Raw genomic sequence first — 22,585 nt, forward strand, 5'->3', positions numbered from 1 at the left:
AGTTCATGGTAATAAACACCTCCTGAATACCATTCTTGGCAATTATTTCGTCATTAGCCATACCTCGTTGCGTATTTCTTAGAGACAGGCGCAGTGAATTACAACTCCGTTGTCGTGACAACTTACAACTCAGAGAACAAGTCACCCTTTGGACTCTTGCGATTGTGGGAATACTAACAATATGGGTTCAGCGAAACGCTATTTTAAACAGGCAGCTTGGAATAGCGTATGTCGGCTTACATGCGTAGGAGAGATACGTTACATATGTTAAACGTATGCAACCCTACCACATGTTACGGTGCGCGTACCTTCAGAACTCAGTTTACTGTACGGGAACGCCAGCATAATAAGAGGTTAGAAGACAGGATGCTGTCTCGGGTCTCCTGACAAACATATCCAAGTCATCAAAATGCATTAGCAACCATCCTGTCGTTTCTAGGCCGACGCGTCTCGTTAGATCTATGGAGGCTGAACCCTCAACGCCAGACGCTCCACGCTCGGCTCCAGGAGCTCACTCAGTATTAGCCGCTTGGATGGATGACTGCGCTCGGAGAAAAATGTCTCGGGCTCTTGTCCTAAGTACTAATAGATGTTGAAGGCCACAAAGACCAACTGTGCTTCTCGAAAACGACTGCAGACTCTATACGAACGCTTGCGACTGTTAGCGGTCATTGTTCTTGGACTTTGTCCACTCTGGCTATCCCTTCACTATTCTTGTTATCTTTCTTATTGCTTATCTTTCCCACGTTTTTTCCTCTAGTCGGTATCAGCGTGCAAAGCAGGAATTCAAATGAATCGTTTCGAAGTGGACAGACTTTTAAATATGCTAAGGATATTTTTTGTTTATTTCCCTTTTCTGCCGTCCGGTCAAACCTGAATAATAATCAATAAAATATTCTTTTCTCTTGAGGCTTCCTGCTAATATCCAAGTTCCTCTACTTTGCAACCTGTTAGAGGAAAAATTCGGTTGTGATTTATAAAATATTGTGCTGGAAGAGTAAACGCAAATGGAGCAAAAGTATACGATCCAGTTACCCGTATTCACTCAATGAAAATGTAGCATGTCTTCTACTGTCACGTAGAAGTGAGAGTGAAGAACAAATACAGTTCCAAAATTTTGAGTCGCGAATCTAACTCCCTATTTCGTGCACTTATCCGCTGAAAAAGAATTAACGCTCAAAGCACAACAAAAACGGCGCGCACTGTTTCGCTTTAGCAGCGAAGCTGTACATGACTAGAGTTCCGTGCATTTTTGTTCTCCGCCAACAAAAACTGTCATCAGCAATGGCTCATATCTCCGTAAGCATTCACGCTCCCGTAAGCAAGCAAAAAATGCAATGCCTCATAGCCTCGCAAGGCAGAGGCTACAAGCACTCAGCAAAGTGAAGCGAAGAATGCTTAAATTCTTTCTAATCACGCATATAACATACAAAACAGCATGTCGCTAAATGTCTTCATCAATGGCGCATACCGCCGTGAGCAATAAAAAAATGCAATAAAAAATAATAACTCATAGTCTCGTTAGGCTCATGGCTACTCACTTTGTGTGAATTAGCTGCGATGACACTACCTCTGTTGTCGTTGTCGGTGATTTTAATGTGTATGTGCCTGTTCCAAAGAAGGGAATGGTTTGCGCGTTCCGTGTTGCACATTATCCCTTGCGATGCCACACCAATCGGGCTCAACCGACCACCCAGCGGCGTGCGTGCATCGATTTGACATTATCAAAGAATGTCATTGCAGTTGCGAGTGAAATACTCACTTTGCGTGAATTAGTGGCGATGACACTACCCCTGTTGTCGTTGTCAGTGATTTCAATGTGGATGTGTGGGTATACCGACAAGGGAGCGGTTTGGCCTTAGAGTCACCAAACATAACGAAGCCACCTCCTTTAGTTCAGTGAGGAAACCAGGAGGAACTAATATGTCACACATTAAAAAGGAAGAATAAAAAAGATGAGTGTTCAATAATTATTCGTAACGCTTCTAAATAAGCCAGAAACGTTAAAACTACGCGACGGATTGCACTTAAAATACGGCCTATTCCTTCAAAGTATAAAATATCTGAAACGCAGAGTTCTCTCGGGACATTGGGAAACAGCTAATAGCAGCAGCGTGATACTTTCGAACACCCGCTTATAATTGTTTATCGCTGTATTTTATCAACTCGTATTTACCATTGCACATGAACTTGGAGTATTGTGCCCCTTCTTTTCGCAAAATTTGACCTCACTTGTAGTAGAAATTATGCCAGTACAGCCGTCTAAGTGTTACACCGCTCGTAAAGAAGACTAATAACACTATGGATCCTTTGAATAAGTGTTTTACTGGAAAATGCGCTTTTAACACACGCATTGGCCATGCAAGGCTTCTAATTTTCTCCAGATATAAACAAGATACCTTGTTTAACTCACCGAGGACACTGGAGAAGAAAACAACGAATCTCGTAATATGCACCAAATACATGAAAAAACGAGGGTTTATATTTATCTGCGACACTTGCACTTAAAGCAGGAAAGAGAAAGTTTCGCAACGCATTGCGCTTAAAATTTTTCCTTTTTTGCATGGGATTTCACGTCCGCATCTCATGCTGTTGTTTTAGGAGTCTGGGAAACGTCCAGATAAGCGGCATGTATGACACCCTGGAACGCTTCAATGAGTAAATTTCTGCAAAGGCTGTAATCAACCTACACAGAATAAACATACATCGCTCGTCAATCGGAAGATAGTTTCGTACTTCCAATAAATATAGACACCGTGCCCAGCATATTTTACCGAGTATACCGGGAGAAAACACGTAAATGCCGTGTATAACACATAAAAATTGTGAGAAGGCGACTATTCAGTAACTGTTTTCAGAGCACACAAGCAACTATCACAGTGCAAATTTTCGGTACACATAATCAAAAAGCGGCCCACATTTTTTTTTAAATGCGAAATACTGCATTTTTTCGATTCTAAGCACCCCCCGATTCTAAGCACCCCCCTCTATTTTCGCGAAAAAGTTGAGAAAAAAAGTTTGCATGCGAGTGTAAGCACCCCCCTATTTGTTAGGAAGAGCGCGCAGCCAAGGCCGCCAAGCGCGCTTGCACGCTCTGTCATCGAGCCGGAGCCGTCGGAGGCCTGAGGTGGAATGATGTCCGCGGCGCGAACTTGCCGCACAGCCGGACTGCAGAGCCGCGCGGACTCGTAAGCGGCAGTGATAGTGACTGAGCATCCGACACAAGCGGTGGGTTCACTGATTTCAGCGATTTTTCTCGTGGATGCTTGCAAAATAAAATGCTATTTCGCGCACTAATCTGGTCGTGATGTCGCAGCGAAAAGAGGGAGAGGGGGGGGGGGTCATTCTAGATTTTTCGAATCTAAGCACCCCCCCCCTCACTTTGGGCATCACTATCATGAAAAAAAGGGGGTGCTTAGAATCGAGTAAATACGGTATCTGCTGTTTTAGCTCCTGCCGAGAAACAACTAATTGTATAGCTCTTGTTTAGAAAAAGCGTGAAAATGAAATCGCGAAAGTCGGAAGTGTCATATGGCTTGTGTTCTCTTGGTATTGAAGTGGCTCTGCGCGTTCGACCATGGTCATTTTCACGAGAACAGCTACGATAAGCCGTTATTACACAATGAAATTCGACAGTTATACCGGTAAGAGGTTTGATTAGGTTTTTGATGATGATAAGAAACTCAGACTGCAACGCTATGTAGGCTATCTCTAAAGAGAGATTAAACAGCTCTAGTATTTGATAATCCAACGATTTCATGCCGTAAGGCACACCAGTTGTTGGGCGCGGCTGATTATAATACTTTCTTCCGGACGTCACCCTCGTCCGCAGGTTAATCGTAGCAAGGTGATTATGCTTTCGAATACAGATATAGCAGTCCCAATAAACTGGGCATGCTGGAAGTTGCGCAAGCTGCGACAGCTGCGACAGCTTGCTAGGGCGGGAACTGCCCAGATCCAGGCGTTCCTCGCAACGCGAACGTGTATGGCGAATCCCGCGCGTCATTTACTACAGGGCGCCGCGAGAAGGCACAAAAGACAATCCTCGTTGTCCTCGCAGGGATATTCATAGTAAAGAAAAGCATTACTTATGTGGTCACTCTATTAAGAAAGAAGATTTAGCTTCAGCTGTAGCCTTGTTGGACTTTCCAGCGTGCAGCCGGAAGTACAAGTCCCCGCTTTCAAAAGTGGCGGGGGGAATGACATATTTGCGCCCCCCTTCTGACACTGAAGGGGAGTAAGTGCCCCCTTCCCCCCCCCCCCCGCCCCCTCCCCTGTAGACACACCTATCGATTCATTTCAGGGCGTTGTGTCGGGGTGCGGGAAGTCCGGTGCGGCAGCATGCGCGGTATCATTCACAGGCTTGCGGTTTTTTCTGCCTCGCTGTGCGTGTCGTGTCATTCACCCACCTCGTGCTGTACTAAACAGTGACGAACTTTCCAAGAAGCGCTGAGGCGAAGCGATCGCCGGCATCTCTCGCAAGTCAACGACGTCCTCCTATTTCTCCTACACAAGTGCGCAAGTAACAGATTGGTCTAGCTGCTATGGGCGATTGCAACAGTGGCAAAGTGGAAGCCCTCGCACTTGCTCCGGTGGTGCAGTGCTTTGGAGAATCGCAAGAGGAACTCTTAAGCTGCTGTCAGCGCATTGTCTGCTATACGGGCTGCCAGTCGAGAGCGCTGAGGCACTGCTGTGCCCACATGGTCCCTCTGGCGCGTGGGAGGAAGCTCACAAACCACAGTGTGGATTCACCAAGCAGTCGAGCTTCGCCACCGTGGTTAGGAAACTAACGGAGCCGGTGTGCGTTACCACGTGACAAGCTTTCGTGGTAGTCACCTTACAAGCGATTTATATCGATAAACATTTGAGTAGTCCCTCCATTATATATATATGTATATATAGTTCCTTTATTTTACTCTATAATTTCTGCTGTCCTCTTTCCCGGTACTACCGTATCACATTCCCCCTCCCCCCCCCCCCCCGTTCAGCTGTCGCCAGACTGTGCTAAACCGTTACAGTGCATTCAGCAGTAATTTTCCTTTCTTTTCGTTATATTTAATGAACAAAAAATTACGACATACTTTGTCAGATGGACAATACGGATGCACCACTTGGAGAAAAAAGCAACTTAGAAGCTAGCCTGGCCTTACATTCGTAAACAGTTGGCCAAGCGGTTGATTCTTTTCAACCATCAGTATCGAGAGAACAAAGGCTGCCTTAGCAGTTTTCCAACATTTCTCCGTTCGTGCGCGCGTGCGTGTATGTGTTGGCATATTGTGCTTTTACGATTCACAACAGGCAACCTTACCTTCGTTGACGATGCGGTATGCCATTTTGACGACGCCTGACTGCTTTCCGTGCCACCATCAACAACACTCATACCTTTGGATACATTTTTTTACAATATACCAGTCTTTGACCGTGGTTTGACCCACTGCGCAAGGTCCCATTTGCTGAAGTTACGCATCAGGGGTTCACAAACCCTTTTTATTCGCAAGTGCCATTTGCTATTGGCTGAACGCCTTTGTTAATAATATGCCCGGAATCAGGATCGGCTGGAACTTTAGAAAAATTTCTAGGGCAAGGACCTTTTGTGAGCCCAGATTAGGTATTTGTCAAACGTTTTGAATCACCCGCGTGCGCTTTCTCTTTTATTCCTTTTTCACTTGTGTGTCTCCGAACGCGCAACAATTGCATGAATGCATGGCTATTCTATATATACTACGAGATCACACACACACACACACACACACACACACACACACACACACACACACACACACACACACGCACACGCACACGCACGCACACACACACCCGTTGTCCCCGTTGTCGCTTTGGTGTCCTGGAGGCGCCGCCAATAATGCAAAATATGGACACGTTGTTTTAATTAGCAAACAACACGACTGAATAAATATAATTGGGTCGAGCCGCCAATTTGCGATGCTAGGTTCAGCACTACCGCGCCCCGCGACTTCTGCCGGCGCGCCTAGGGACAAGCGCATACAACACGCGCTAAGAAACTTCTCCGTAGTGCCTAGGCAGAGTCGTATATTCGAGGAAAAAAAGTCCCACATTTCCTCTCTCACACCCACTCTTACTCGCGCATGCGCGCAAACGTCCGTCGTCTCCGGAAGCGCCACACCCCGCTGTACCTACTAGCAATTGGAAATACGCCTCCGGGCGCGCGAGCAGCAGCGGGGCTTCACCGCGGCGCTGCTATCTCGCGCCGCATAAAGTCCCTTAAACTTCGTATTGCCACGCTTTGAAGAATGCCGCCTCCTCCTCGCGCGCTCTGGCCGAGGCCGACGCCGTGTCGCTAGTGGCCTAATAGCATCACGTGAGCCCTCGCGCCATGCATCAGCGCCATTTTTTCTCGAGAAGCGTCTACGGAGTGGCGAGGAGCGCATGTTGGCGCCGTTGCCGCGCTCGAGCAGTGTAGGCGGCGCCACGGTCAAGAAGGAAGCATGAAAGAGAGGAGAAACGAGGAGGAGTGAAGGCGGAGGAGGAGAGTGTCGCTACTTTACGAAGTTTAAGGGGATTTAGCGCCGCAGACTTTAGCGACGCAGACTTTAGCGCCGCACATGCTGCGAGAGTGCACCGAGTGACGACAAACTTCTCCCTCGCTCTCCCGCGGGTGCTTATGACGCTTGAGAAATTTCTAGTGCACCGTTCGGTTGCTGCTGACGGTTGCGGCGAAGGGGTTCGCAGATCGCAAAGCGCCTGAGGTGTCTGAAGGGAAAGTAGGGTGAACTGCTTCCCTCCTCCTCCTCCGTTTTCGGCGCGCCTTGACGGTTACGCCATGTTACGCGTCGATTCTGTGCGTGTATTGGCATGCTGTTGGAAGGCGCTTGCGGCCTCCACTCCCCTCCCTAATCATTAGGTAGAGACGAATACATCGAGGCACAAAATGCAAGGTACTGTGGATCCTCGCTTCGAACGCCCCCTTCAAAGAAGTATTAAAAATGTTTGGCAATCATAGCCTCCTTATTGCCCCGAGAAATAAACAATATGAACGTAAAATTTAACTAATAGTTAGTGAAGCGCAGGCAGGCAGGCAGAGTCCGGCTCCGCAATAGCTGTGTGGAATGCCAGCATCTTCTATACACCCGCGACAGAGATTTTTGCCAAATACGAAGACGTGAAGTGTCCATCACGAGGCTGCGCTGCCGTATACCCACGTTAAACTTCTTTTTACGCAGGTCTGGACTAGTCCCCTCAACATTATGCTCATTTTATGGTGAAGCGGAGACAATAGACGATTTCCTACTGGAAAGGTATGCTGGAAACTCCACTTCGCAACATGGGCCTAGATTCACCTGCGCCTGTAATCCTATCTTTCAGAGGTTCTATTATCAGGTTCAGCAACAAAAATGTTTGCTTGGCAATCAACATTTACTTCATTCAAGTTAATCGTTTGTCATGCTAGACGGACTCCCCCCCTCTACCAACCATAGTTTTCTTTTATTTATTTTTGTTCATATAATATGTGACGGGGAAGTTACCATGGCATTTTTATATACTTTACTTTTGTTGCATACGCAAAGCATAAAATGTTTAAGTTCCAACATCCACATTGATGATTCGCTTGTTTTATCCGCTTAAATTAACCACCTGAATGAAGGTCCATCCGCCATTGTGGGCATGCGCCACGACCACTCAGGTCAACAACACCTCCGCCGTCGAATAGTTCACCTATTATTACTGTTTCGAGCAGTTGCGACCGCTTGAAAGCATATAGTCTTTGAAGTTTATGAAACAGCTGAAAAGTTCCAATCGACGCTGTAGTTTCTTCGTAAGTTGGTCTGCCCTCTAAAAAGGCCTCCAAATTTCAACGGTTTCTATAGGGTTTGAAAATTGAAACTTCTCACGCAATTTGGAACGGGTCTTCACGCGAAAACAAGGCTGTACATGAGACGCGAGGATAGATGTGTGGAGTGTGCCTCCTGTGGACATTTATGAATAACCATTTCTATGATACGATCTTCTCGAAAGATGGCGCTTTCATAAAAAAAAAAGAAAGGAGAAAAGAAAGCCGCTGTTCCCTGGTTGCGGCCACTTCAGGCGCTTGTTATGGATGTCCCTAACTCCTGGTTTAGTTTATGAATGTCAGGTTGATGGAAAGGATGAAGGGGTTCCTTTTCCTAGATACGTGACGATCAAATTTGGACGTCATAATATAGGAGCAATCTGCCTCCATGTTCCGCAAGCCTTCGGCCATCCCGGCACCGAGGTAGGTAATATCAAAATTAAATTTATCCCTTGACTTACCATTGCCTAGTTAACTGAAAGGAACGCTTAACACCTCCAGGCATGTACCCCGTCATTATGATGTACTTCAAGCTCGGTCAGCTCGCTGTGACTGTGAAGTTGAAGGTAATAAAAAGTTAAATTATTAAAAATAAAAGTATATGCGTGTGTATTAATGGTATCGCTTCCACCTTGCCTGGGTTGGACTGGCCTTCCACCGGCGCCCGGAGGGTAAGGCCTCGGGCTGTCACATGAACGCGCTCATTGCCAGGGAGAGACGTATGCCCAGCTGACCAAACTACGTGAACTAGTGGGATATGGTGGTTCTTGTGCAGCAATTTATGAGCCATCTGGAAAATACGGCCGTGCGCGAAGTGTCGACATGCTTGCGAGGAATCTGTAAGAATGTCTATTGCCTTATCTGGGGCTTGAGCGCTGATCGCGAGAGCTTATGGCACATTCTACCGCTTCCGGGCAGTTGTCGGTCCGTATTGTGGCTGGTAATACTGTTTCGCCCCTCCAGTCGGCCACCGCTACCACTTTAGTTGCAATCTGGGGGTAGCCCGCGGCGTCCGTATAGAAGGTGTCGGGGTTCTTGCCGTATGCTCGGTGCAGTGCCATTGTACGTGCTGCACGCCTGGCTTTATGGTGTTCGGGGTGCATATTTCAGGTATGGGGGCCACTGTAATGTTTTCTCCGATGTTTAGTGCGACTGACAGGGGCTCGCGTAGGGCAAACTCTGATGTTGCATATCGTAATTGTCTGAGTACGTGCCTCCATGTCGATGTACGTTTCAGTCGTTCGATCTGATTGGCTTACTGAGCTACGACTAATTGGGCCAAGGTGTTGTGCAAACGAAGCAGCAATAGTTGGACTGTTGAGGTGTGTATAGGATGGCCTGTCACATTTTGCAACAAAATGTCATGAGCTAAATGGACAATTCACCGTTTGGTTTTGAAAACCCGAAATGTAAATGACGGCTGCTTCAACGTTAGTTCTAGAAACAAAAAAAGAGATAAAACACTTTCCTTTAACCTAATTATGTGTTGCGTTTCACAAGCATGAGCTGCTCGAAAGCGGTACTCGACAGCCGATTTCGCTACGATGTCATTATCAGGAAGGCCATAGAAAACACGCGTTCCGCGTCAGCTGACGTCGCGTTCACAGTGAAGACTGCCCTTGCGAGGCGGGAAAGCAAGGGAATGTGGCTAGCATTCTCTTACCAATAGGTCAGGGGCTTTACCATGTCTGCGCAAGTTCCCTCTGTAAGGTAAAGAGAAATTTTCCCTACAGTGGATCCAGGCATATTGTCTTGGTGGGCACTTTCATTTTGATTGATGTATTTAAATATAAATCTGTTTGGTCCTGCTTCAGAGTCTGCATTCGCGATGGTGCTGGCGCTATCCTGCCCTAACAAAAGAAGCCTCTTCCCCAGCACAACAGAACGCATCTGCTCGGCTGTTGCAGCTTAACACCAAGAAGACTTAAACCGTGGGTTCATGATGGCACCCTACAAAAACAAACAGAGCTAGTCCATGCGCTTGCAAACCCCTTCTCCAGGCTACGTTGTAGGCCTTTAGCCGCCTCTTTGAAAAGAAGTCTCCCTTTGCTTAAGATTTCCGCAAGGGAAACTTCGACATTTACCAACGCGGGAAGCAGAATCCCGGCGGTCTCGTGCCTTTCCTGCAGCAACTCTGTGGCTTCTTCTAGAGGAGAGAGAAGCTCAATCAAGTCTGTCGCCAGCCTCAGTTCATATTTAGACAATTTAGCCTTCTTGCACGCATGCAGTTTCTGTCAGGCCTGGATGACTCGAAAAAGTAGTAATGAGCTTTCTCATCATTCACAGCTGTGAGTTCCACCTGATCGTGTTGTGAGATTCCAAATGCAGGCCGGCCACGTCCAACACTTCTTCCGTGTCGGCGGTGCTCTTGCGTATATATGCAATGATGGCGCCGCATATTTGTAAGACTTCCTCGGCATCTGGGCCCTAAAATAAATAGAAGACGACAATTAGTGAATATTGCCAGTGCAAGTACAGGTAGCACAAACGGCAAACATGCAATGCAAAATAGTCTCAGAATGAGAATGATGACATATGTAATCGTACGATATTGCACTCGATGACCCACTGATACTCTTCAAGATTGCATAAGACAAAATAAAGTGGGGACAGACAGCCATTTTCCCAAGCCCTACGATAAATTGAGTGACATTAATGCATAGGCTGCACCTTCCTGTTCTTTAGGAATACATGTCGTGCACGTAGTGCCGTGGCTACGGCACTAGGGCTGGTGTTAGCTTAATGAAATTGGCTTCGTAATTCAATTAAACGTACTAGCAGCAGACCGCCGCCTCGCTAGCTGGTCTTGTATGCCATGCAACTGTATTTACTGGCAGAGCAATTTGTACTAGAAGGAGTGGCGTACGCAGGATTTCATTTTCCCGGGCGGAGGGGGGTGTTATCTAAAAAAAAAAAAGAAAAGGAGAGGGAGATCCCGAAAGGAGAAAAATAGCAAGAATCACAAAATACAATAAGACAGAAATAGCCTGAACACGGAATCAACCAAATCCAAATCTTTTGAAATGTGACTTGGGGACAACATCGGCGTTATTTGCATGATGTGCCTTTTTTGTCTTTAGAGGTATTTCAGAACGCTTGACTGGTGCGGTGAAAGCAGACCTCGAAGTGACGTAAGTTTGGTGCCTGGCCTGAGGCCGAAGAATGATCCGCAGCCACTATTTTATGGGAAGCAGAGTTCGTGACCTCGGCCATGGCAGAAAATACACCACGAATCCCCAAAATGAAAAAGCGAAGCACACTCGAAAATTCCGCTAAGCATGAGCCGGGGCAAGTTGCATAATAAAGCTTTAAAGCACCGAAACTGTAATAAGCACAGTTGTCTGCCCTTACTTTTCAAATTATACATTCTTCGCCCATGCATTCATGGCAAATTATTTAACAAAGCTTGGCCCAAACAATTGTTTATGAAAATACTAATAAATGAACGACGTATCAATGCACATATGATGAGACCAATACATTATTTAATAGCGCATACTTGCCGATTGGCGTCTTTTACGGCAAGCTACAGACTGCGGGCGGCGCAGCCACATCGAAATTGCTCCAACTGATGGAACTCGCTTAAAAGCTCCTTGGTTAAGCGTTCCGGGCAGTCGTCAAAATTGTCATCATCATCGTCTTCTTCAGTCTCCCACCCGGTAAGTGCAAATGCCTTTATCATTGATGAAGCGTTATCTGTCACCTCGAGAAGGACCCGGCAAATGAAATAAAACAGGTAACCGAGGTGAAATTGTACCAAAATACATATTTCACCAGGTCAGCGATGTTCCGCTGCAGCAACGGTGAGTCATACTCGGAGCAGATCCGGGCTGCTGTGTAGCTCCCTGTCAGGCGTGTGAAACTGAGGAGGTACATGTGAGCCGTGAAGTTGCTGTCCAGGAATGTTGCTTCGACAGTCAGGAAGCCCTCCGTAGGCCGCGACGTCTACTCGTCTAGCGCGATACAGACACGCTCCGTTCCCGCCAAATACGATGATATTTTAGTCCGCAGCGCTGATACTTGCCCGGGCAGGAACTTCTCTTTAAGGTCATCCCGCCATGGCTACTTGTAGCCCGGGACGGCGACCTGAATCCGAAAGAAGAAAAAGCAGTTACTTTAGTGAAAGGCGGTTTATAATGTAAAACTTAACGTTACGAATTGTTTGAATCCCTCCCTCTCGACAACACGAAATGGCTTCATGTCAGTGCAAATCATGCTGATTATGGCGTCGTCAAGAGTATCCTTTCGATGAAAAGGCACAGAGCTGCACCCAGCGGTGAAGGCCGACGTTATCTTCGGCTGGCTTGCCTTCTCTTGTTGCATGTGCTCAGGTTCATGATTTCTGTTTAGGTGCCCAATCAAATTAGATAAAACTCCGACCACAGCATGTATAGTTTCGGAGCAGAACTCTAAACGTGCAGCCCACTTGTTTTCTTCGCGGGTAATTTCAAAAAAATTATTTCCAATGTGCCATGTTTTGCGGACTTACTGCGTGTGTGAGCCTCTGGGCGAAGGAGCCGGTGCGGCAGTGCGTTATGAAAGCACTGCAACAGAATGCTGGTAAGGAGGGTGGGAATGGTAGCACAGAAAGCCGAGGGGAATGCTTCGACAAGTTGTCTAGCATTCACAGTATGAGCGAGCTGCTAAATGAACCATTGGGCTTCTGTATTCGCCCACAGCTAGGCGCCAGCGCGCCGGCGGTGCCACCCGGTCCTCCCCGGACCATCCCCGGATGTCCCACGCCGGACGCCGACGCGGTACACCGACGCCGGATTTTCTGCAACGCGGGCTCCTTAAAGTCGAATTTGTCGACAACACGAAGCAAAGGCTTCGCCCTGCCATCTGCTAGCCGCCTGGGTAGCTCAGATGGTCGAGCGGCTGTCCCGGAAAGGCGGTGGTCCCGGGTTCGAGTCCCGGCCAGGACGAATTTTTCTTCAACTCTGAGGCTTTCCTTTCGAGGAACCCGTATGGGTTTCCTTTGTAGCAATTGTTACAAACGGGTGGATGTCTGATTTTCCCTTTAAGATAACGGAGGTATATCATAACCAGAATCGAATCGTTTCTCCCGCCGTGCTCTCGGTCCTCGTGATAGTGGCATCGTGGTAGTGTACTGATAATGTTCTTTGTGCAGTTTTGTCTCGTTAAGAGTGAAACATTTCAGAAAGAATATACCCACATTCTGGACGAATCACATGTGGACCAGTGTATTAAAGTAAAATGTGCAGTAAGTAGAATCTACTGTTTGTCGTGAGCAGCATAAGACGTGTAAAAACCGAAACCGAAAAGAAAGCAAGACGCACAAACATCGACCGCACCCCATAATGCGTCAAATAAAATCTCTCGTTGCCAAATACTACATAAAAAAAGACTCTCATTACAGCATAAACGTCAGCCCAATTACGGCGTCTGATTGTCGCAGCTTACTGCTGGCTTTTCATACTTTCCATCAAATATAGCAATGGAAACAGGAGAAGGTAAATGACAGCAGGTGCAGCTAATTATGTAAGCGATTTGAAAAGAGGAAAAAAAAGGAGCGGGGCTAATAACTATACCCAGGAGCAAAACTCAAGCATTCGCTTCCTTTCCCGCGTCACGCTCAAAACAAAGATGCCTCATCGACGTCAGCTTAAACAGTGAACGCGGGAAATGAAAGGCACTTGCCAGAGCACCGTCGAGGCGCAGCCACAGGTATCCTATACCGAGACCCGGACCAGCTCAGTCTGCAAATTGGAACTGCAACCGGTCGCTGAGCCGATTGAGACGCGTCCGCGACACTAATTAGCAGGAGCAGGCTCGATCGCGGAACTTGTGCCGTCGCCAATTAGTGGGAGTGAAGCGAGCGGCGCGCCGCTTCGAGCCTCGGAGCGAACGACACGCGTTTCCCTGTGCGACGCGCCCCTGTGGCGCTTGTGCCGAGACACGCGCTGAAGAGCTCGTTCGTCATGTGACTCCTCTCTTTCTTTCTTGCTTTTTTGTTCTATGTGCATATCAACCTGTCTGAATGGGTGCGTCTTCTTTTTTCCTTCTTTTGTATTTGAAGGTAAGATGGGAGACTGATATGCATAAGAACGCGCTATCACAAGAAACTGTGGTTAACAATCCAACGTGATGAGATAAAAAATGGATTTCAGAAATGAGGGTGGCGGAAGGAAAATGGAATGGCTGAATATATAAAAAAAAATCAGATTACACGAACGCCCTTTTCGAGGCACTTAAGCTGTCTGCGTAGAATGGGCAGGTAACTTGTAATCCGACTCTCATAGTGGTAAAGAAGATGCGAAAGGGCGCCTCAAACGAGCATGCTTATTATTTGCTCATCGGAGTCCACTCTGACTCCCTCGTTTACCTCTGCTCTCAATCACAGAGGCGTGGTGTGCGAGCATGGTGCTTATGGTTATCCTTCTTTTTTTTTTTTAAAGCTATAAGCACTATCAGTGGAACAACAGAGCAGAGTTCCAGTACATACACAACGGAAATGACAAAAAGATGTGAGGAGGATTTAGGATTGTGCTGCAACAGAAAAGCAATCGTTATAGAAACGTACAGCGTCAGAGGCAAGCTATAGTACCCATAACAAAAAAAATCAGGCAGGTAATACTTGTTGAGCTACATAGGTTGAGGGCTGTGGCGTGGTGCGCGTATTTTTATTTGTGTGTTTGGCTGTGGGTGTGCGTGCGTGTGCAGACACAAATGCACAAACGCACGCAAAATAAAATATATTGATTATCCTTGCTAAGAGGCGATTGCTAAACTGAAAGAATAACGTAAGACAGTTCATAATGCACTGAAAGTAGTATGTCAAGAATAAATGCGAGACGTTTAGCCTTACTACAAATATTGCGTCCTCTATAGGCGACCATTTTCTCTCTCATTCTTGGATCACTTTCATTTGATCCACTTTCCTTTTGAATGCTTTAACCGACCGGCTGCTTCAAGAGAAACGTCGTACAAAAAAATGCAGAAGGTTACCCTATCCTCTGACTAGAGCCCGCCCTTATCGGTGGGGCACCTACAGAGCACCAGGTAGGGGAGCACAAAATAAAGGGAAAGCACGCAGGATAGCCAAGCATGCGTAACCAGTTTGCTACCCTGCTGTGGAGGAACATGAAAACAAGTTCGAAAGAAAATAGATTGAGGCGCGAGGAATAGGCAAGAAAAAAAATTTTTTGAAGTTTCACCCGCCGATTGGGGCAAAACGCAAGAACGCCCGTGTACCGTACATTGGGTTGACGTTAAAGAAGCCCAAATGTCCGAATAATTCCGGAGTCCCCCACTACGGCGTGCCTCATAATCACATCGTCGTTTGGACACGTAAAACCGTAAAACCCCTGAAATTATTAATTGAATGTATCGCCCAATATGTGAAGCAGTGACGTGATTGACTGACGTTACGCTCGGTGCAGTAACTATTGCCCTGTTTGATACAGTATCGGTTGGCATAAACATTCACAGCTGCGCGCCAGCAGGTTTCTTTCGAAAAGAAGAAAACTTCAGAAGCACTCCACATTTGAGACGACGATGAGCTGTAGGCGACGAAGGAAGCTCCGATGACAGCGCCATACACTAGATGAGAAAAGAAGCTGGGCGCGCTTCAGGCCGTAGAAGATCTAGGGCGCGTAGTATTGTCCGCTGCTGTGGCAGAGTGAGAAATGGCTAGAAAATAGTGCAGGCTGCAGAATGTAGCCCTTGCGATAACGAACTTCCGTCTCTTGCGTCTTCTGCATGCCGAAGTTGTGTGCTAGAATGAGACCACTGTGGTCTATAGTTTTACGAAAAATATCAAGGGGTATACACCAAGGCAACTAGTTTATGTTCTTGAAATCATGCATCGTTAGCGAAAAAATAATCAAGAGTTCTACTGGATCTTTTTCCGCTTCCTGTGGCACTCTTTGTGGGAACCATTGAGACGTGATAACTTGTTCCTCTGGCTTCATGTGCACAGGGGGCTTTGTTGGCTTTGCACATATGTTTATAAGGCAATTAATTTCGCGATGTCACGAATTGATTCCTACATTAAGTACTCCAGCGCCGTATCCCATTTAATTTCGTTTCTCTTACATCTTTGTTTGTTGAAGTGTGTGAGCAACACGAGAACAAGGCGAGAGCAGCAGCCAACGTTTCGACAAGTGGACTTGTCTTTTTCAAGGCGACATATGGTCCCCTCGTCACAGCATATATAGGTAGGGTCCGAAGGGGAGAGAGGATAAGACGGCTGGGCGAGGCAACTCCTAAGGGTGTGTTAGCGGCGCGGGTGTAAAATTGAAAAGAAAGGTAATGCGCTATCCAACGTCGCTGGAGGAATGTGAGGTGCCGCCGTATGTCAGCCGGTTAACGTGTCATTGTAGGTTCCCCTATTCGTGGAAGCGACCTGGACGACGGGAGGCCATTGTAGGAAGAGATATGCGCTTATGTATCGACTGCTTGTTCCCACGCTTGCTCGTTGAGAACAAGACTATGTTACTTTCTACGGTGTTCGGCGCTGTGATCATGCTCTTTCACCCTCTCACGCCTTCCCCAGTGCTCGTGATTGTGACACTCACTTATACCGCTAATCAGTGTTCTCATGAGAGCGCGCAAAAGCGTCCGTTGCACGACACAAGACAAAAGCAACAGGTCGTGCTGCGTGGGACCGTCACAGGAAGTGAACTACTAAGCAGAAACGCGATAGAGAGAGAGAGAGAGAGAGAGAGAGAGAGAGAGAGAGATTGGAATACGCTAAAGCTTTCCCTTTAACACTTGGAACGCGATAGCATTCAAAGATCCATGACTGCTTCTCACGCTTCCCGGTAACTGCAGCGTGTGTAACCGTAATGTTCACCGGCTAACAGTCGCGTTGCATGGGCCGCGATGTATGGATGGATCGATGTTAGGAGCGTTCCCTTGGGAACGGGGCGGTGGTTTGCGCCACCAAGCTCTTGTTATTTTATTGCCTAATGTGCTACCTATGTTAAAGAAGATAAAAAAAGAAAAGACGAAAAAAACCACGATGAATTTCCATAACCAAAGTTTCTGAACCCGTATGGTGAACTTTGTTTTTGTTCGCCTCCGTTGTTTATCGTTTGCCTACTTCCACCAATCTTTCAATCACCTCTTACTAATCTCTATTGCGGACATGTTTACTTTTCATCTGCTCTCGCTGAATGCAAGGGCTTCCAGGAGGCCAGTGATTCCCAAATCGACCGTCGGGCAGATATCTTCACATTATAATATAACATGATCCATCGTTTCCCTAGCTTTACCGCAGCCAGCACATGCTTCTTCTTCCTTATCATATCTCGCTTTATAGGTGCGTGTTCTAAGGCGTCCCAATCTCGCTTCGAAAAGTAATGAGCTTCCCTTCGAGTTATCACAAATTGCTTCTTTCCTGATTTCATTTTTTCCTCTTAAACAGTTACTCGTGGGAGGTTTTTTTTTTTTCATTGCCGCCACCCGTGAGGTTATCTCAGCCTCTCTTCCTTTCCGCTTGACGTTCTTTGTTGCTGTGTTGCTCACCCTACAGGCCGCATACTTGCTGGTAAGCTTCATAGTTCTTTTCCTCCACTGTGAATCAATGTTATTCATGTACAAATACCTGAACACTCTCCCAACCTATTTACTTTCTTCCATATTCCTGAGTCGTTCTTCATAATTGATTTTACTGTGAGCTTCCCTCACTTCAAAACTTGTCCAGCCGATGTCACCCTGCACAGCTTCATTTGTAGTCTTCCCATGAGTGCCCAGTACGAAGCATCCCATTGACCTTTGGTTGCTATCGAGTCCTGAGTGTACCCCTGATTTCAAGCAAACAACCGCATTTCCACATGTAAGTGCTGGAACCATTACACCTTTCCCCATACCCCGGAGCACCTCGTAACTATCGTATCCCAATAGCGTTCTGTGTTTCATTATGGCCGCATTTCTCTTCCCCGCTGCTGTTATTGTTTTTTCCTCTGTATACATATAGTTATTGCTTTTGTTTATCGATATTCCAAGGTAGTTATATTCTCTTACGGGAGGTATTTCCTGGCCCCGTATTCTCATTGTATGTTCGTTTTTCATTGAATACCATAACACCTGATTTTTTAACTCTAAATTTCAGGCCTAGCTTATCGCCTTCCAGTCCACAGATATTAGCCAGACGTTGCACATCACTTTGATTGTTAGCTAGTAACACGATGTCATCCGCATAAAACAAACCTGGAAGCTTCTGCTCTACTACTGTACGCGCCTGTTTGTAAGAGAGATTCAACCCGATATTACTTCCTTCTAGCGCCCTTTCCATGCTCATCATGTACATCATAAACAGCAGTGGGGATAAAGGGCACCCTTGCATCAGTCCCTTGTTGATATCAACTTTCTCCTCGCTCCTCATCCCTTCCCATTCAACGCAAACAGTATTTTTCTAGGTAAATCTCTCCCAAAAGCTGCAGACAATCGTGGCCTAAGCCGTCCCTTTTCAGAATATCCCGCAAAATGTTGTGGTCTACGTTGTCATACGCTCTTGTAATGTCTCAAAAGGGCACATATAACGGTCGCCTTTCTACTTAATATTTCAATACACTGAGTAAAAACAAATAAGTTATCATCCAAATGCCTACCTATTCTGAACCCATTCTGAAGTTCTCGCAAGATGCCGTTATTCTCTGCCCATGCTTGCAGCTTTGATTTGATTGCCTGCATTGCTAACCTGCATATTACCGATGTAATGGTCAACGGTCCATACGAGTGAATTCTATTTTTTTCTCCTTTACCTTTATAAATTGAATTAATTCTACTTTATCGCCAACTGTCTGGTATTCGTCTATCTTTTGGACTTGACTGCTGTCAACAGAGCTTCCATACTTTTTGGTCGTATTTCATTAATCAGCCGATGCGGTGGAGGCGAGCGCCATCTGGAAGTGTTCCAAGAAAGCGGGGGCCCCGCTCCGTGGACCCTGAGGTATTTACGCGCCGATGTGCACAAATGGCGGACGCCGTCTCCAGTCTATGCATTGAAACGCTGGAAAAGGGGTTTGTTTGAGTTTTCGCGTAACAGAATTTTGCCGTTTTTTTCGTATATTCATATTACAATCCTTGAGCTATCATGTCTGTAAGTTGTGTGCAAGTCGTAGTTTACAATTTTTCCGCGTATTTTAGCTTGAGAAATTCACTTAGTTCACTCAATTTCTTGCGTCACATGGAAGAGCTGGGTATGTATAGTGCGAAAATCTCTTCGCACGTAACGCCGACCGACGCCGGATGCGAAACGCCGAGCGCCGAAACCGGATTTTCTGCGACCTCGGCTCCTTAACGCGGTCGCGTTAAAAGAAGGTGCAGCCCGTGACGTACTCGTCATGCGATCCTCTGGCTCCGTTATAGGCGAACGCAGGGAATAAATTTCGCTTGTGGAGGGTAGGCGGGGCTAGTGGAGAGAGTGACTATGGTGGCGGTGACACTCCCCTCCTCAAATCATGGGTCTACAGTACTCGAAATATTTCTATCTCTGCTATTATTGAACTAAGGGGGAAAAATTGCTTGCGGTAGAATACTCCTTAGAGGGCCCGTAACAACCTCCAGCGTATAACCAATATCAGCTATGTGGCCTAGTGAGGAACCCTTTAAGCGTGACAAAGAGTAACAGAGCAGTGCGAGTGCGCGAATAGCCAGGCCTGCCGGCAGGTGATGTGACGTGAGAGACTTGGGGCGTGTGAAGGTTTATATGCTGTAGTGAAGCGCTGGGTAGTGCAGCCCTCTCCCTCTTACTCCGCCCTTTCCCGCTTGTGACTGCTGCAGTAGAGGGCTCCGGCACCGCTAGATATATAGCTGGTTAAAGACATCGTTTTTTACTGAATGACCGAATGAAACAACAAAAGCTGCCTAAGTGTCTTCCATGCAGCATGGCTATGCCTTGAGGAGTATTATTCTTTAATAAATCGAATAGCTTCCTAGAAGAAAGCTTCCATTGACTGTCATTGCCGATGATTGACACACCATTTTTTCCGACGCTTGTGACGTTCTATATATCTGAAAAAACAGCAACGTGCGTAAACGTTTCAAAGGATGAAATGTTGTTGATGTTGGATATTTTACCGCCATTTTGTCTGGAGTTATCCTTAGTATATCTGTATATTCTGCTTAGTTGCAGAAATAATTCGCGAGGCTGCAATGTATGTGCCCGAGTTTTCTTTTCTCCCGTCGTTAGCGGACTACAGAACTGTACGGACATGCAGTGGTGGCAGTAGTGCACTCTATGATGCGAAAGGGGACGTCGCTCCGGTGACATATGAAAAGGAACAAGTCAAGTAAAATTAGGTACGTATCGATGGAGCTGCCTATGTATTTGCTTCGAAACAAAGCACAATTGGTGACATGCAACAGATCACACCTCACGAGATGAGGGCGCGAATTATTCATCACATGAATCGTTAAGCAGGCAATCATTTCGATGCAGTAGGTACGAGTATTCTTTTCGGCTGCTGAGCACGAGGCCATGAGTTCGATTCCCGGCTACGGGGGCCGCATGTCAGTGGGGGCTGAATGTAAAAAAAAAACACACATGTTCCGAGGTTTAGCTGCTTGTTAAGGAACCCCAGGCGTTCAAAACTAAAAAAAAAGAGTCCTCCAATAGTACAGAGAGTCCGTTACGTGTTTGGGACGTTCAATCCAATCAATAAATCAATCACCCATCCCGGCACTCACCCACCCACCTACGAATATTCTATCCGAGTACCGACTTCTGCGAGGACATCTGTCGCGTTCGCCCATGTCACCTGTTTTCAATGCAGGACAAAGGTTCAAGTAGTCACGATACAAGGTGCAACAAGTCAGCAGTGTCGCATCACAAAGCTTAGCGAATGCGGCGTCTGGTTCCTAAGCGTGCCTTCGGCATTGCGTTTTCAGTGTAATGCACAATTTAACGCACCGAAGGTTAAATACCGTGCAACTTTGAGGTAGTAAGCTGGAGCCGATTTCGAACTCTTTTTTGCTTAAAACAGAAGTTATTTTGGTAACATATTCTGAAACATATTTTGATACTAAATCCTCCTAAAAAATTCAAGACATCGCAAGCTCTATGCGAGACGCCTCACCGTATATTTCACTGCAGATTACACAATACAAACGTAACATTTTCACATACCATAATCACAACTGAAATATTCTTTTTTTTAGATTTCAATCGTAACGAAATTATGAAACTAAGCCTTCGGAAAAAATAAAGAAAAACCTAGCTACATTCCGCTGCCCAACGAAGCGTCATCTGTATTGTAATATGGCCCACATTAGTACTCACTTCGCGAACAAATACTAATTCATCCCAATGATTTTTTTTTTAAATTTCAGAACTATTTTTCTTGTCAATTTGAGTTTTTTCACACATCAGTACATATTGTTCTTGTACATTCATGTTTGCGACAGCCATGGACAGCGTGAAGGGATGCGAAAGTTTTCAAAACACTCCCAAATTTGCCCCACACCATGTCATCCGAATAAAGACAAGCACAAGAAAATGAATTGTACGCCCACTACGGGGTACAAATATTCAATGCCAGTCATTCTAAATATTCCAGGAAAATTATCGTACTAATGGCTTAAAAAAATTAACAATTTTTGTGCCTTTCTCAGCGCCACCATGTTTTACCATGGTCTGTGAAATTTACAAAGTCTGGCAGAAGCCATCTCACGATAAATGTGGACATTAATTGAATCAGTGAAGAGACACCGTATTGCCACATTCTTCACTTCAGCGTAGCCGACTTGTTGAATTTCCAGTTACCTACATCCTCTCCACTACTTTCTAGCTCAGCGTTCCTCTCTCAATACAGGCTGTGGTCCTATTCTGTTCACTTCACTTCTTTCTCTACAGTCGGCTACGTTTTATGCCACGTTTTTTCTGATATTAGTTCTCGTTCTGCTTGTCTATCCCAGTGGCGCATACCCATTTAGGAAGATTGGCCAAGAATGCTCACACACCTAGTGTCACATTCCCAGCTGCACGTACACAGTAACCCAAGTTGTCTGACCGACTGGGAGGCAGCCGTTAAGATCGCCGACGTCTCAGAGCAACAGCGGGCTGTCTAGAGGGCCTACGACAGGGCGGTGGACCACGACCTTCCGACCCCGACGTTGGTGCGGCCCGCGACGGCTACGGGGACTCCCTGAAAAGGGAGATACCCTAACGCGGTTCCTCAGGACCATTAGTAAAGTTATTTGTCTGCCTGACCTGGTCTGACCTTTGGTGCATACCCATTGGCACATATCCATTGGCCCAAGTTGCCGTGAAAGAGGTGTGATATCGACGTATCGTAAACTGCACTAAGTTCCCCAAGAATGCAAATCGCATTAAGAATGAGCTTATGTGATCGTCCAATGCTTCTTACCACTTAACATGGAATGATAATGAGTCGTGTTTTTTTTTTTTAACGGGAAGTCGGACATACTGGAGGTCAACATTTGATGCGACCAATCTTTAGTGCTTAATAGCGTCCCGTAACGTGCTTGATGCTACTGCTACTCTAAATGACCCGTTTTACTCGAGAATTGCAGTAGACGCTTTATTTAAGCTTACCTTGCCTTTACTGTTAATAGTTTAAATTTCGTAATAGCTTTTTCATGTTTACAAAGGGAGAGCAGTTAGTTTCCTGATGCGTGTGATTTTTGTACATACCGCAAATGATACACACTCCTCAAATAATATGAATGACGCAATAACAGCTGCCTTCCATTCCGCACGATGAATACAGCCCATCTTGCGTGATCTCATTCGGCAAAGGGACGCTTCACGGTTTGCTAGGAAAAAAAAAAGGGGCTCCCTTTGAA

General features: G+C 46.3%; 1 long non-coding RNA gene across 5 annotated transcripts in view; it reads right to left on the minus strand.

Moving 5' to 3' along the window:
• Positions 1-22,585, minus strand: part of LOC135912472 (uncharacterized) — a 38,911-nt gene that overhangs the window by 11,890 nt on the left and 4,436 nt on the right. For 2 of the 5 annotated variants that reach the window (XR_010567685.2, XR_010567684.2), the window contains exons 2-3: positions 11,585-11,896; positions 10,110-10,237 (exon numbers count right to left, since the gene is read on the minus strand). This is a non-coding gene — a long non-coding RNA (uncharacterized lncRNA). Of the gene's footprint in view, positions 1-849; positions 948-9,485; positions 9,514-9,551; positions 10,238-11,584; positions 11,897-22,585 lie in introns of those variants that run through there. The other 3 variants (XR_010567686.2, XR_011511652.1, XR_010567683.2) reach the window with 3 other exon arrangements.

The sequence above is a fragment of the Dermacentor albipictus genome, chromosome 1, assembly GCF_038994185.2.
Source record: "Dermacentor albipictus isolate Rhodes 1998 colony chromosome 1, USDA_Dalb.pri_finalv2, whole genome shotgun sequence".
NCBI classification, from domain to species: Eukaryota; Metazoa; Arthropoda; class Arachnida; order Ixodida; family Ixodidae; genus Dermacentor; species Dermacentor albipictus.